We start from the raw sequence: 12637 nt of genomic DNA, 5'->3' as shown, positions 1-12637 counted from the left end.
GCTGGCACTGATTCCCATCACTGATTTACAAGGATGATATGGGAGGTGGGAGGTGTATCTCCCAAGGCTGCCTGAGGAAGCTGACAGCCTGAAGTAGCCCCTGATTTATTAAAGTGCTGCAGTGCGGTGAAAAATTGTGTCATAAATGCTGCTTTGAATCCCACAGTCATCTGGTTCATGGCCCAATCCTGCAAAAGGTTCAAGAAGTAAGAATTGAAGACCTGATCCTACAATATGCTCAGCACCTTCAGCTTTTATTATCATCAGTAGGAAGTGATGATAGCACTCTAAGAGCTTGAGTCAAAGCTCAATAGCCCAGGCTATAAATGATTAGGCAGAAGGCAGGGTATATTCACACCTTATAGTTTAACTGAATCAGCAATGCATAAGTTTTCATAAGCATTAACTTTACCAGATGCTGAGAAGGAACTGATCAGAGATCAGATCAGAGAAGAGAAATGGGCTGACATGCAGATAAGCGCAGTTCTTCTCCTCCTTACTCAAAAAAGCCCCAAACAGCAAATTTTGAGGGGAGAGAAACATTAATTTGATATGCTGATATATTAATGGCTCAAAGGCTGATACCAGTCAATCCAGGATAGGTAGAAGGCAGGGCAGGATGGCACCTTACAGACTACCTGGTTCAAAGAATTATGAGCTATTGGAGGTGACAACCTGTTTCATCAGATGCTAGAAAAGGACTCAGGACAGAAAAGCTTCCTAACGAAAGGCAGGGACATTTCTCCTCCATCTCCATCCTGTTTAGGAGCTTTATGATGAAAAATTCCTGAGTATGCCTGTCGATTATTCTAAAGCACAAGCTCAGCCTGTGTTTCCAGTGCCACCCTATTCTGGGTCTCCACTGAAATTACTCAACTTGATCCTCCTTTGAAGCCTGGTTTGCTGAAACCATGTACTCAGCACTTTGAAATATCAGGTCTCCCAAAAGCCTTTCAGGGTAGATGCCCAAAAAATATGGGTTCCTAAAACTATGAGTCACTTTGGTGAATAGGGCCAAGAGGTTTCTATAACATTGGCTTCAGCATCCTGGAATTTCTTCTGGAGCAAATGTGTTGATCGGCTGAGCTCGTTTTGTCAGGTAGACTCAAATTTTCTGTGGTTATGCACCTGCCTTTCTCAGTCATCCCTGCCCCTGATGGAAAACTAAACAGCTTCCAGCACTCAGTCTCAGACTGGCAGGGAAAACCAGCCAACAGTATTTGTCATACCTGGGCAACCATGAAGACATCAGGAGGGAAGCAACAGGCTTCAGGCTGGCTTCCACATGGGAATACAGAGCCAGGCTGTCCAGAACACGGCACAGCACATCTGCAGATGCAAATACCTGTGCTAAATTGCCATATTTCTCAATACATTGATTCTTTGCCAGCTGGCTGTCCTGATTACTCATTGTTTTCCTTCTGTGGACATGTTTCAGCAGAATCCAACTTTCTCCTCTTCTCATGTGCAAATTGACTGCTGGTTGATGATCACAAGTTTCTTTTATGATAAACTGGAAGGAGGTGCCTACTGAAAGATAGAAAACTTGAGACTTCTGCTTTTCTGCTGCAGAAATCAGAATGTGAGAGATGCATTGGTTAAATGAGGCTTTCTATCTGCTGGGAAGGTGTTTACACAACATATTTACATCAGCCTAGATACAAGTACAGATGAGCTGCATTAGGTAGGGGAAATTGTTAACCCGCAGGGCGCTCACGCAGGCAATAGGTACTTTGCATCTCTTCTATGATACGGATTTGCACCCACTCACACACATTGCCATAGAATCCACCTCCAAAAGTTGGGCTCAGCTGCAGAAGTGGTTCCTCGAGGGCAAATAATGCTCTGCAACAGCCAGCTTGCCAGGACCGGATTCAGGCCCTGGGAAACTTTGGGGGTTCTTGCTTCTCTGGTCAGAAGGGTTGCTGCGGTGGGTGAACGAAGCGGGAGAGAAGCTGAAGAATCAAGATCAGTCCCACTGACTGCTCTTGAGTGAGTGCACCGGCTCCTTTGGAAGAGTCAGGTCTCCTTTCTCCTCAGCCTCTGTATGGAGGTCTCTTCTTCCTTCATGTAGTCTTCCCTTTCTCCCTGCTCCCTCCACCTGAGAGGCCCCCAAAACCACCATGGACACCGTCCCACCTGCCGTTTAGTTCTACTTCAGCAAAGCGAATCACTCAGTTGTATGACTCTCCCAGCCTTTTCTCCAAGCAGGCATCAAACATTGGCTGAGAATTTTAATTTAATAGTGTTTGCACTGGGAATCAGTTTTTACCTTAGCAAACTGGCAATTTTGCAAGAAATCAATGAAGACCAACAAAATGGTGCAGTCTTGTGTATACAACATGGGAAAACGTTGTGGATTAGTGGGATTGATCAAAAATCATTGGATGTCTAGTCTCCAAGCTAGAATTAATCCATGGTTTCCACCAGCATAACCCAGAGACTACCTGAAGAATCAAGGTGGGCTGATTAAGCATTGCTATGTTGCATAGGTCTTGCAAACCTGGCCATTGGTAGAAGACTGCCCCGAATGGACTGGAAAAAGCATGCACAGGGCATTTGGGAATGCATTGTAGATCCTGAAGGCTATTTACGCTCTACAGGTAAAGGCTGCCTGTCCTGCACAGGTGGTAGGACTCTGGTTGGAGCAACCTGAGCCGTCACTGAGGTGCAGGTTTTCGGTTTTGTGCTGCACCCATCACCATGCCACCTGCAGGATCTGATTCATCTCTTTATGCCACCAGAGGCTGCCTCAAGCCTTTCATGTGCATAGAGGGATTTTTAAAAAAAGCATTGAGAACTTTCTTTAGTAAAGCTGTAAACACAAAGCAGAGTTTGGTGTAGGAAGGGCTACAGTCTATGGCTGTGCTAATCTTTATTATTTAGTTTGGGCACCTTGCCCAAGAACAAATTGAAAAATTACAATGGAAAAAAAAATCTCCCTGGAATGTGAACAGGCAGAAAAGTATGGCAAGGAACCAACTAAAACCAAGAAATGTATATTAAATGCATTATAAAAACCTCGCTTGTCTTATAAGAGGAATTGTAATGTTTTCCTATTATGTCACCCCAGATAGTTTTTCATAGTTATTGTATTCCCAAGTAAAACTGTAACCCACACTGACTGGCAGAGCCTATCGCAAGTGGTTCCATTAGCATTCAGTGAAAACCAGCTTTTGAGTACGTCGGTTGTTTGTCTGTGGGATCCTAAGTAGGTTTGTCAGCAAGTCTGCTGAACTCAGAGGGGAAACTTCAGGAAGACCAGGGGCCAGATCCTACTCTCACTCATTCCCTTTTAAATCTAGGGTAACTCCGTCATCATCATTAGTGTTGCAACCGAGATTGGTGTCTGGCCAAATTATGGTGGTCATGGCGGACTATTAAATACTGACATAGCCGTTAATGGACTCTCAAGCTATAAGCAGTGAGATGCTTGCTTTTTTATACCCATCCTGATTACTTTTCATTTCACAGGGAAATCCAGACTAACAGAGCTTTCATACCCCTTCCTCCTCTGCTTTTCTTCTCTGCTTGAGGCCAATGGCTAGCTCAGAGGATGGGCAATCGGTTGTGACTGTTTCCTTCTGCCTGTTACCTGGTCACATCCAGGCCCGGCTTGCATTGGCTGAAAATGACCATCTGGCCAACTAGTCACCAGTCTGATAAATGCAACCGATGGCCTCAGTATATTCGTCATGGCCAGAAATTTACAGCAAACAAATCATCAGTGGACTTGCCGTGATAGGCATAATCTGCATGCAAAGGTCATCCCTCCTTCTGGTTGTCCCTCTGGGCAAAGATGCATTGAGAGAGTGGTCTTGCGTCTGGGGAAGCTTTCAGTAGGGATGCTGGTGCAGCATCTGTTCCACATTTAAACGGAGGATTCGAGTCCCCACGGTTCCCAGAATCCCAACCCGTTTTTGACATTTTGGGTTCTGAAGTTTTGGGTTCTGAGGCCCTTCTCTGCTGATAGAGGGGAGCAAGGTTTTCCATTGCTTCACTAGCTCTGCCCATTCTCCAGGGATTCGAGTAGCTCTTATTTTTTCTGAATCCATGATGACACTACCACCAAATTATGTTGGGCCTGATGTTCAGCTAGGGTAGATCACTGCTGCGGAGCTGCGGCGTTTCCCGTGAATTATGAGGGAAGAGTCTTTGACTGGCATTTTGCTGACGTTGCCTGGCAGTGAGAATATGGAGAGCACAGAAATGACCAGGCCATTGAGTACTACAATGTCTGTGAGTGGCCGGTCTGGATTGTACCCAGTCTTGCAATGACAGCTCTGCGGTATGTTCCAAGCCCTCCCAGCAGCATTCGATCAGGCACAAGTGGCATAGCCCATGGCTAAATGATAATGAATAGTGCATGCTTGAGTAGCTGTAGTAGCTATAGGCAAGGCTCTGTTGTTCTAATGAAATATTTCCACTGTTTTAAGAGCCCAAAGGCATCCTTCAATACACACAGTTTAATAGTTTTAGTAAACAATTAACTCCAGGCTGAAGAGCAAATGATTAACAAAGTCAGCCAAAGTGTTTCCATATGGCCTATAAACAGACACGGGGATCTTTTAGCTGCTAGCTGGAAATAGGATGGGCTTGAAGGAGAGGTATGTATTCTGTGTCCCCTCGCTCCAGCTGAGCAGGGGACAGTGGTATTTTAGATTTGCCTGATAAGCTTAGGATATTAAGTAAAAAGATATTTAGCTGAGATACTGCCATAACCTGGCATAGGGTGTTCACAAAACTCTATGAATTCTGCTGGATTTCCACCACTGATGGCCAAATTCAGTTATCATCAGGATTGATATAAACCCAAAGTAAATGTGCTGAACTTACTCTCCATTTCCATCAGTTTGATTGAAAACAGAATCCAGCCCTCAGGCTAGGTACAGACAGTCAAAAAGCCCAAGGCTGAATCAATTCAGACTTTGCAGGTTAGTCTAAATAGCACAGATTAAATTGAGTGATGTGGACAGCATGGAGAGGGTGCAGAGGAGGCCACTTGCATGATCAGGGGACAGCAGGGCAGGCCCTACGAGGAGAGGCTACGGGACCTGAACCTGTTCAGCCTCCACAAGAGAAGGCTGAGGGGGGGGATCTAGTGGCCTGTTACAAACTAGTTGGGGGGGATCAGGCATTGGGGGAGTCCCTGTTCCCCTGAGCACTGCCAGGAGTGACCAGCAATAACAGTCACAAGCTGGCAGAGGGGAGATTTAAGCTAGACATCAGGAGGTGCTACTTCACGGTCAGGGCGGCTAGGGTCTGGAACCAACTTCCAAGAGAAGTGGTGCTGGCTCCTACCCTGGGGGTCTTTAAGAGGAGGCTGGATGAACACCTTGCTGGGGTCATCTGACCCCAGTACTCTTTCCTGCCCACGGCAGGGGGTCGGACTCGATGATCTGCTCAGGTCCCTTCCGACCCTACCAACTATGAAACAGAAGTAAACAGACATTTACCTTTGATTCAGGAAATGCAGCCACATGCCTGCAGTAACTCAGGCCAGAAGCTGGGGGGGCGCTAGATCATGGCTCTCTGGCATGTAGCTAGCATGGGCTATGTGTTCACTTAATCTTCTTGCTGCCCCTGAGGTCTCTGGGATTTGCAGTGTACAATCGCAGCAGCGGGACTCTGCAGGGTTGCTCATCACTTCCTCTTCCTGCTTCCAGGTGCCTCTGGGATTTGTAGTCCAGTTGTAGCCTGCAGGAAATTTGAGCAGGTGAAGGGGTGTGTAACCCCCATTCCTGGCCCCAGACTCCAGCCGGAATTTGTCTGGGGGCACAGTGCCCCCCTGCTTGCAGACTTGGTTGCATCCCTATCTACGCTTGCCCCCATTCCCCTTGTCAGCCAGCCCTCACTGCTCCAGCTAGGGACCAGTGGGGCAGGGCCAGCCCTACTTTCTTGAGCAGACAGCCCAGCCCAGGGCTGCAAAGCATGCTGGGATGCTGGGGGACTGTGATTTAACTTAAACCAGGAAGGGGTCTGGGACAGAAGTTGCATAAACTGGTTTGACCCAAATCATGTAAGCCTGATACTACATTCAACCGGGTTTATCTTAAACCAGTTTCATTTTGAAACTGGTGTATGTGCACTGAGATTCTGTTCTGTTGCAGGTTTAAACCAGTTTCTGATCACTGAAGCTAGTTTATGTGCAGCTTCTGTCCCTAGCCTTAGTGTGTAGCGGTATCTAGCAAAGATAAAATCGGTGGTCCTGCGTGTCCCAGAACTGTCAAGGCTGAGCAGAGAAGTACCGCACTCTGCTGTCCTTTTGCAAGTAATCCACACCCAAACTGTGTTCGGGAAGAGAGACCTTGCTGTGTGACCTCGGGGCCTTATCCAGACAGCAAGGAGCAAAGTGAGAGCTCTAACTCCACAGGAAAAATGGGCTGTTTAGACAGAGGAGAAATAACCTAATTAAGAGCTTCTTTACTGTAGCAGAAATAGAGAAGCACTTCATTTTAGGGCATAGGGAAGCGTTGTCAAGTCGGTAATTGCTGTGGCTATGTGGTAAACCTTGATTTTCCTGTGGTGAAGGAATGACAGGCCAGCAACATAAACAAACACAACATAAAAAAGACGGAGAAAAATATGCAGACTAACGAATGGTGCAGAGAAGGTGGACCAGGAGCTTCAGTTCATTGTCCCATCACACAAGAACTAGACGCCAGTTAGTGAATTGAAAGGCAGCAGGTATCAAAGTGGATAGATCGTGTGCGGGATACACGAGGTGTGTGTCTGGAGCTGAGACTCATTGCCGCGTGGTGCCACTGAGGTCAGAAGCTGAGAGAGATTGAAAAGATATTCAACATTTATGTAGCTGCCAGGATCATCTGAGTTTACAAAAGTGCATACATAGTAAAGGAAAAGTAGGATTTTTGGGAGGGGATCTAAACCTTTGGGCTTCAGCCTCCTGTTCGAGAGGGTGAGGAAGGCAGTGTTTTCAGGAGATGGGTACCCCCCAGGTACAGTATATATAAAATGCCTTGACGGTATAGTACTGAATATATGTATTTGGAGGGCACAGACCTTCCTTTAAAGCAGGGCTATCTAATTGGTGGCCCGTGGGGCACATTCAGCCCCCGATGAGTTAAGCGGTGCCCCCCGCCATATCCTGGTCCAGCTGCTGCTCCCCACTTTGCTTTTTGCTGCTGCTAAAGCCCCTTCCCCCAGCGTCCACTGCCTGTGGGGTGAGGGTGCCTGTGGCAAGGGGCTTGGAGAGATCTGGGGACCCTTCATTGGAGAGCCCTATGGTAAAACCAGCATCAGCTTATATCAGAAATTGGACATGGCCTCATGGGGTGCTTGGCATCTTCCAGGAATGGCAGCATTTCCTGTGACTATTGTAAACATTTTTGTATTACAAGAAAACATTAAAGATCTCTAGTGTACAAGTGATCTGGGGGAAACAAAGCATTTCCAGGAAATACTGCTTTAAAAGGCCAGCAGAGTCTCTGTGGCATTACTCTAGTAAATTATGCATTGCGATTAGCTCTTAGTGAAAGGCTACCTGCTGACTTCTAGTGTTTAGATGCACTTAAATCGTCCCGCTGCTGATCCTTTCTGCATTTTGGATTGTGGGCTTGGCCGTCAGGTGGTCTGCCCTTCAGGCTCTGAAAGGTTTTGCATCTTACAGAACAGCAGTCTTTTTTCTTTATTTTAAACCTGGAGCGATGGAGAGAAGACACAAGACGTAAGTGAGGTTGTCCTTGCCAGATTATTCCACCTTGTCACACAGCCCGTGGAAAGTGTTTAAGCCTTTAGTCCACGCCAAATCATATGAGGGACCCTGCAAGCCACTTATCATAGGTCATTTAGTAGCAACTGCAGTGCCAGAACTGCCCTTACTGAAGTCATTTATACAAGACCATGATACATGAGAGACAAGTAAGCCAGGGCAGAATGACTCCTGGCCCAAGCAGAGCTTGAAATCTCATGAGACTGGGTTTTTGTCTTGAGAGATTCAGGACTTCCAGCATCTGGGTCAGTCAGAAATCCCTCAAGAATAGTTATTCAGAAGCAAAGCTATCTTTTCTGACCCTGTGGCAGAGTCCCAGTCAGAGTTAGTTCCACATACGCATTTGCCATTTGTCACGACTAGGCCAAAATTAGTTGACACTTGTTAATGGATTGCCATCCACCACTCTTACCTCAGGTTTGCTCGAAGCTGTCCTGCACTAGGATTGCTCTTAACCAGATAAATAAAGGTAAAGTGCATTAATCCATAGCTAGACTAAGGAAGAGGGCATGAATACGGGTGTGCCAGACACAAAATGACCATGGGATAGGCAACCGCACAGCCAAACTTTCTGAACACAAGGCACTCCTGAAGTTACTCTCAACCTGGGGTCGTGATTCTCAACCAGACCCTTTTCAAGATACCTGTGAGTGCTGTACAATATTTGCCCAGGCAGGTGTGCAAACATCATTCACAAGATAGACACAGAGATTTCAAATAGGAAGCCATTAGTGTTAAAAGCATTCTGACTGTTGTGGTCTTTCTGAGCTCTTTGCAGCAGAAGAATCACGCTAGTATTTTTCAGTAGTCGAAAAATGAGTGAAAATTAAGAGCTACCATTTTTGGAGGGATGCCTTGAGTCTGTCTGAAAAGGTTGAGAATTGGGATTATTCTGGGGCATCAAGAGAGCCATTTTTTTCTGGCAGTGAGGGGTCTGGCATTGCTGCTGGCTCTGCTGTGCACCCGTTCTCTTGATGAAAGTCTCCAGGGGATTCACTCCCCAAGACTCTTCATGCAACTTTCTGCAGGAATATGCTTTCACATGGAGCAGAGCAGTACAGTTCTGTGACCTCCTGTCCCAGTGAAGAGCTTAAGACCAAGGCTTACATTAAGTCTGTGTGTCATCCCGCTGGTGGAGAGGACCATATTCACATGCTTGATCCAAGGCTGAATGGGTAAACACAGCAGCCAACTGGTGCATAGTAGTAACCTCAAGCAAAGCATGGTGAAACAAATTGGGCATTTGTGAGCTGGAGCTGGCATAAAGATTACAACCTGCACTAGTACTCACAAAGCTGGGCAGACAATTTGTGATCCTCTCCTCTGCCCACATACAGCTCACAGTTCGCAAGGCCTTGAGAGTGAGAGTGCTGAGCATCCCTTTCTCTAGATAAAGCCAGTGGGAGCTTCAAGTCTTCATCAGCTCTGAAATGAGGCCCCTAAAGTATAACTATGTTGGTTTGTTTCTTTTTTATTTCAATAGGAGAGGATGAGAATTCATAGGAGCTATAATTTGCTTCAGTTTTAAGAGATTAAGAATAGGTGAGTCAGAGATATAAGGATTAGAGAAAAGAATGACCTCTCTCTCCAGGCATGCCCATCACTGTCACATCAAGACATTATATATTGATATTTGGCAACACATTATATATTGATATCTTAGCAACACTTCAAGTCCGTGGTTAGTGATCAGATCCCCATTGTGCTATGCACCGCCAGTACCTAGTCCAGAGAGCTCACTACCCCCGTGCCACACTGGCTAAAATTGCTGGGCTTCATTACATGTAAAAATAATGTTTTGACAAAATAACTGCTCTTTTCTCTGTGATCTGATGCTTTTACTCTGAGCCAAAGAAACCCTTTAAAATGTAATAAGGAATTGCCTCTCCACAATAGGAGTGAGCATACAGTGCTGGTTATATAAATTCAAACACAACTTTTATTTGATCAGGCCAAAAATGTTGTTGAGATAATGTGGTCTCTTGAAAAATGCAGAAAGCAAAAAGGATCACAAGTTGGACAAAGCTATGTTTGTCTACTTGGCAAAAGAAGAGACCCAGAGCCTGAAGGTCAAAAGCAGAGAGATATTAAGCAAGGATTACTGACAGACAACTTAAAGGTCCAGTTAACAACGGGTCTTTTACATTTCAGGGATAAAGGGGAAAGGCCTCTGAGCAATTACTCAGTGAAGTATTTTCTTCTTCTAAATTATGTCACACAGAAAATATTATATAAAAAAAATATTCTGGTAAAAGCCAATCCTGGTAAAGCTACCAGAGAAGGAGTTTGGATCCAAATTCTTCCCAGTTTACTCTCACTCATAGCTTGAAAAAGACTGTTTGTGTGAGTGATGCAACACAAGACAGAATACAGATTTTCCTCGCTTTATGCTGTACATGCATTCCTGGAAATCTGCGCATAAATCGAATTCACATAAAGGGAACCCAGTTTATAAGGTAACAAATAGGGATACGTTCCCATGGCGGTGAGGTAAGGAGGGAGTGAGGCTGGGGCTAGGGAAGGGGTGGGAGGAGGGGCACGGCACCGCCCCATGGCTGCAGGCAGGTGGCGTTGGCCGCTCCTGGGGCTTCAGTGGGGACTAAAGTGGAGGAAACTGTCAGTGGGTGCAGGGCGTGGGGTGGGGGGGGCATGGCTGTTGCTGCTACACGCACCCCAGGAGGGCTGCAGTACAGCAGAAGCGCTGGGCTCTTCCCGCGGGGTGCAGGCCCCTGGGGTGCGTGTAGCAGGGGGGACAGCAGGTTGCTGCTGCAGCCTGGGGCTGGCGGCGGCATTAGGCTCTTCCTGGAGCTCGTGGTGGGCAGCAGCCTGCTCTCATCCTGCGTGCAGATCTGGGGGCACACGCCCCCCCAAGAAGAGCCCAGCACAGCAGCAAGACCCGTGCCTCCCCCCGCCCCACGCACCCATTGACAGTTTCCTCTGCAGCTGGCATCCGCCATTCCCATTGCAGTCACCCCAGGCCCTGCTGCAGTGGCCCTGGGAATGGCAGATACCAGCTGCCTGCAGCTGCTGGGCTGCACCCCGAGCCCTCTGGGGCTCCACTTGTCCCCACTCACACCAGCCCCTGGGCTGCACCATGCCATAGTACAGGCAGGTGGTGTTGGCTGCTCCTGGGGCCACTGCACCAGCAGCTGAGGTGAGCAGGGACAAGCTGTGCCGTGCCCCATGCCCCCTGGACCTCCGTTTGACCCTGCTCACCCCAGCCTCTGGTGCAGCAGCCCCAGGAGCAGCTGACACCACCTACCTGCACCATAGCACGGCGCAGCCCAGGGGCTGGGGTGAGTGGGGAGAAGCGGAGCCCCGGGGAGTCGGGGTGCAGCACAGCCCAGCAGCTGCAGGCAGCTGGCATCAGCTACTCCCAGAGAAGCTTAGGCAGGGTGAGAGGAGCCCCAGCCCCATGGCCCTTTCCCCTCCCCCCACAGACTTAACTGCTTGAGGGAGGGGGAAGCGCATCTATGCCAATCACATAAGAGTGAATTTACCTTGCATATAACAAATTTTGATATAAAAAGGCTCATGGCATAAAAGCGAATTTGCACATACAGAACCCTCATAAAGCGAGGGAAACCTGTACTTATTCATAGCTTGTCATCTTGGTCCCACTGACTCCATGGGAGCCAAGGTTTTGTTGGTAGATTTTAAAGCCAAAAAGGATAACTTGGTCACTTCTACCCTAGCCTTCTGCATAATTCAAGCCATTGACTTCCCCAGCAATTCCCGCAGTGGAAGGAATTGGACTTCCAAGGAGTTTTTTGTGAAACTGTATGAAGCTTCCAGCTAAATTGAAGGAGTCACACAAAAGTAACTCCATTGCATCAGTCTGCTGCTCTGTGTCAGGCAGGACTTGTTCTCCAGCCAGTGACAGAACTGAGTGGGTTTAATCAAGGTGTTACAAATGTTTCAAAAATCAGTTTTAAATCCCCTGTGAATCAGAGAAAACTCCCAGAGCATCTGAGTTGCTGTTGGATCCCTTTCATTTGGCAGTAAAGATATACAACAGTCCGTGCGTTTGAAGGAAATAATATTCTCCTCCGGCATTAGGATTTCAGCCACCAGAGAAGTTAGGAAAAGGAATTTGCTAGCAGTGAAAAGTGTCATATGTCTCTTTACTGAGTACAGTGGTCATGCCATCCAGAATCCATAGTGTCTTGGCATCTAAATCATATTATTAATAGCTATGGTAGTAAAATAATGAATGCTGTGCATCATGGTCCATCAGAAAGGATCACAATAAGCTTTGCAACTGTTGAGGCTTGATTCTCTGCAATATTCAGTTTGACCTGGGCACAACAGGGACAAGGAGTTTTCAGGGAACTCCCTACTGCTCCTTCATTCCCTAGGTTGCACTGGGTACAAGTTAGAGCAGCCTGGGAGGTACTTTAAACTGCACCAGCTGGCTGCATTTCCCAGGGACCATAATCCAGTGAGGGACTGCCAAAATGTACCAACCACCAGTATTGCCATGTCCTAATACACTCCTCTATTGTGGGAGCTGCAAGGTGTAAAGCACAGGAAACATCTGATGGTTCTTCATCCCTGGAGACGCTGGGTGGTGGAAGGATTCCCTAGGGGTAGGGACAGACATTACACATAAACCAGTTTAAGTGATCAGAAACTGATTTAAACCTATAACACAATAGATGTTTAGTGTACATAAAACAGTTTGAAAAGGCTGAAACTGGTTTGCATAAATCTGGTTGAATATAGTATCAGACTTAACTGATTTGGGTCAAACTGGTTCATGCAATGTCTGTCCCAAACCCCTTGCCAGTTTAAGATAAGCCGGACACCCCCAGCATCCCAGCATGCTCTCAGGGCTGGCCCCTCCCCTCTGCTCCCTGGGCAGAGCTCCTCCGGCACAGACTTACAGACACAGCAGGGTCTGCT

The 12637-nt window shown here is 47.1% G+C and overlaps 1 protein-coding gene across 6 annotated transcripts in view; it reads left to right on the top strand.

Annotated features, from left to right (window-relative positions):
• Positions 1-12637, top strand: part of FRMD4A (FERM domain containing 4A) — a 272648-nt gene that overhangs the window by 209396 nt on the left and 50615 nt on the right. The gene's annotated exons all lie outside the window — the stretch shown is intronic.

Source organism: Crocodylus siamensis, chromosome 4, assembly GCF_052110815.1.
Source record: "Crocodylus siamensis isolate JL-2025a chromosome 4, ASM5211081v1, whole genome shotgun sequence".
Lineage (NCBI taxonomy): Eukaryota > Metazoa > Chordata > Crocodylia > Crocodylidae > Crocodylus > Crocodylus siamensis.
The sequence above is the reverse complement of the archived record's forward strand: the minus strand, read 5'-3'. Positions and strand labels throughout refer to the sequence as shown.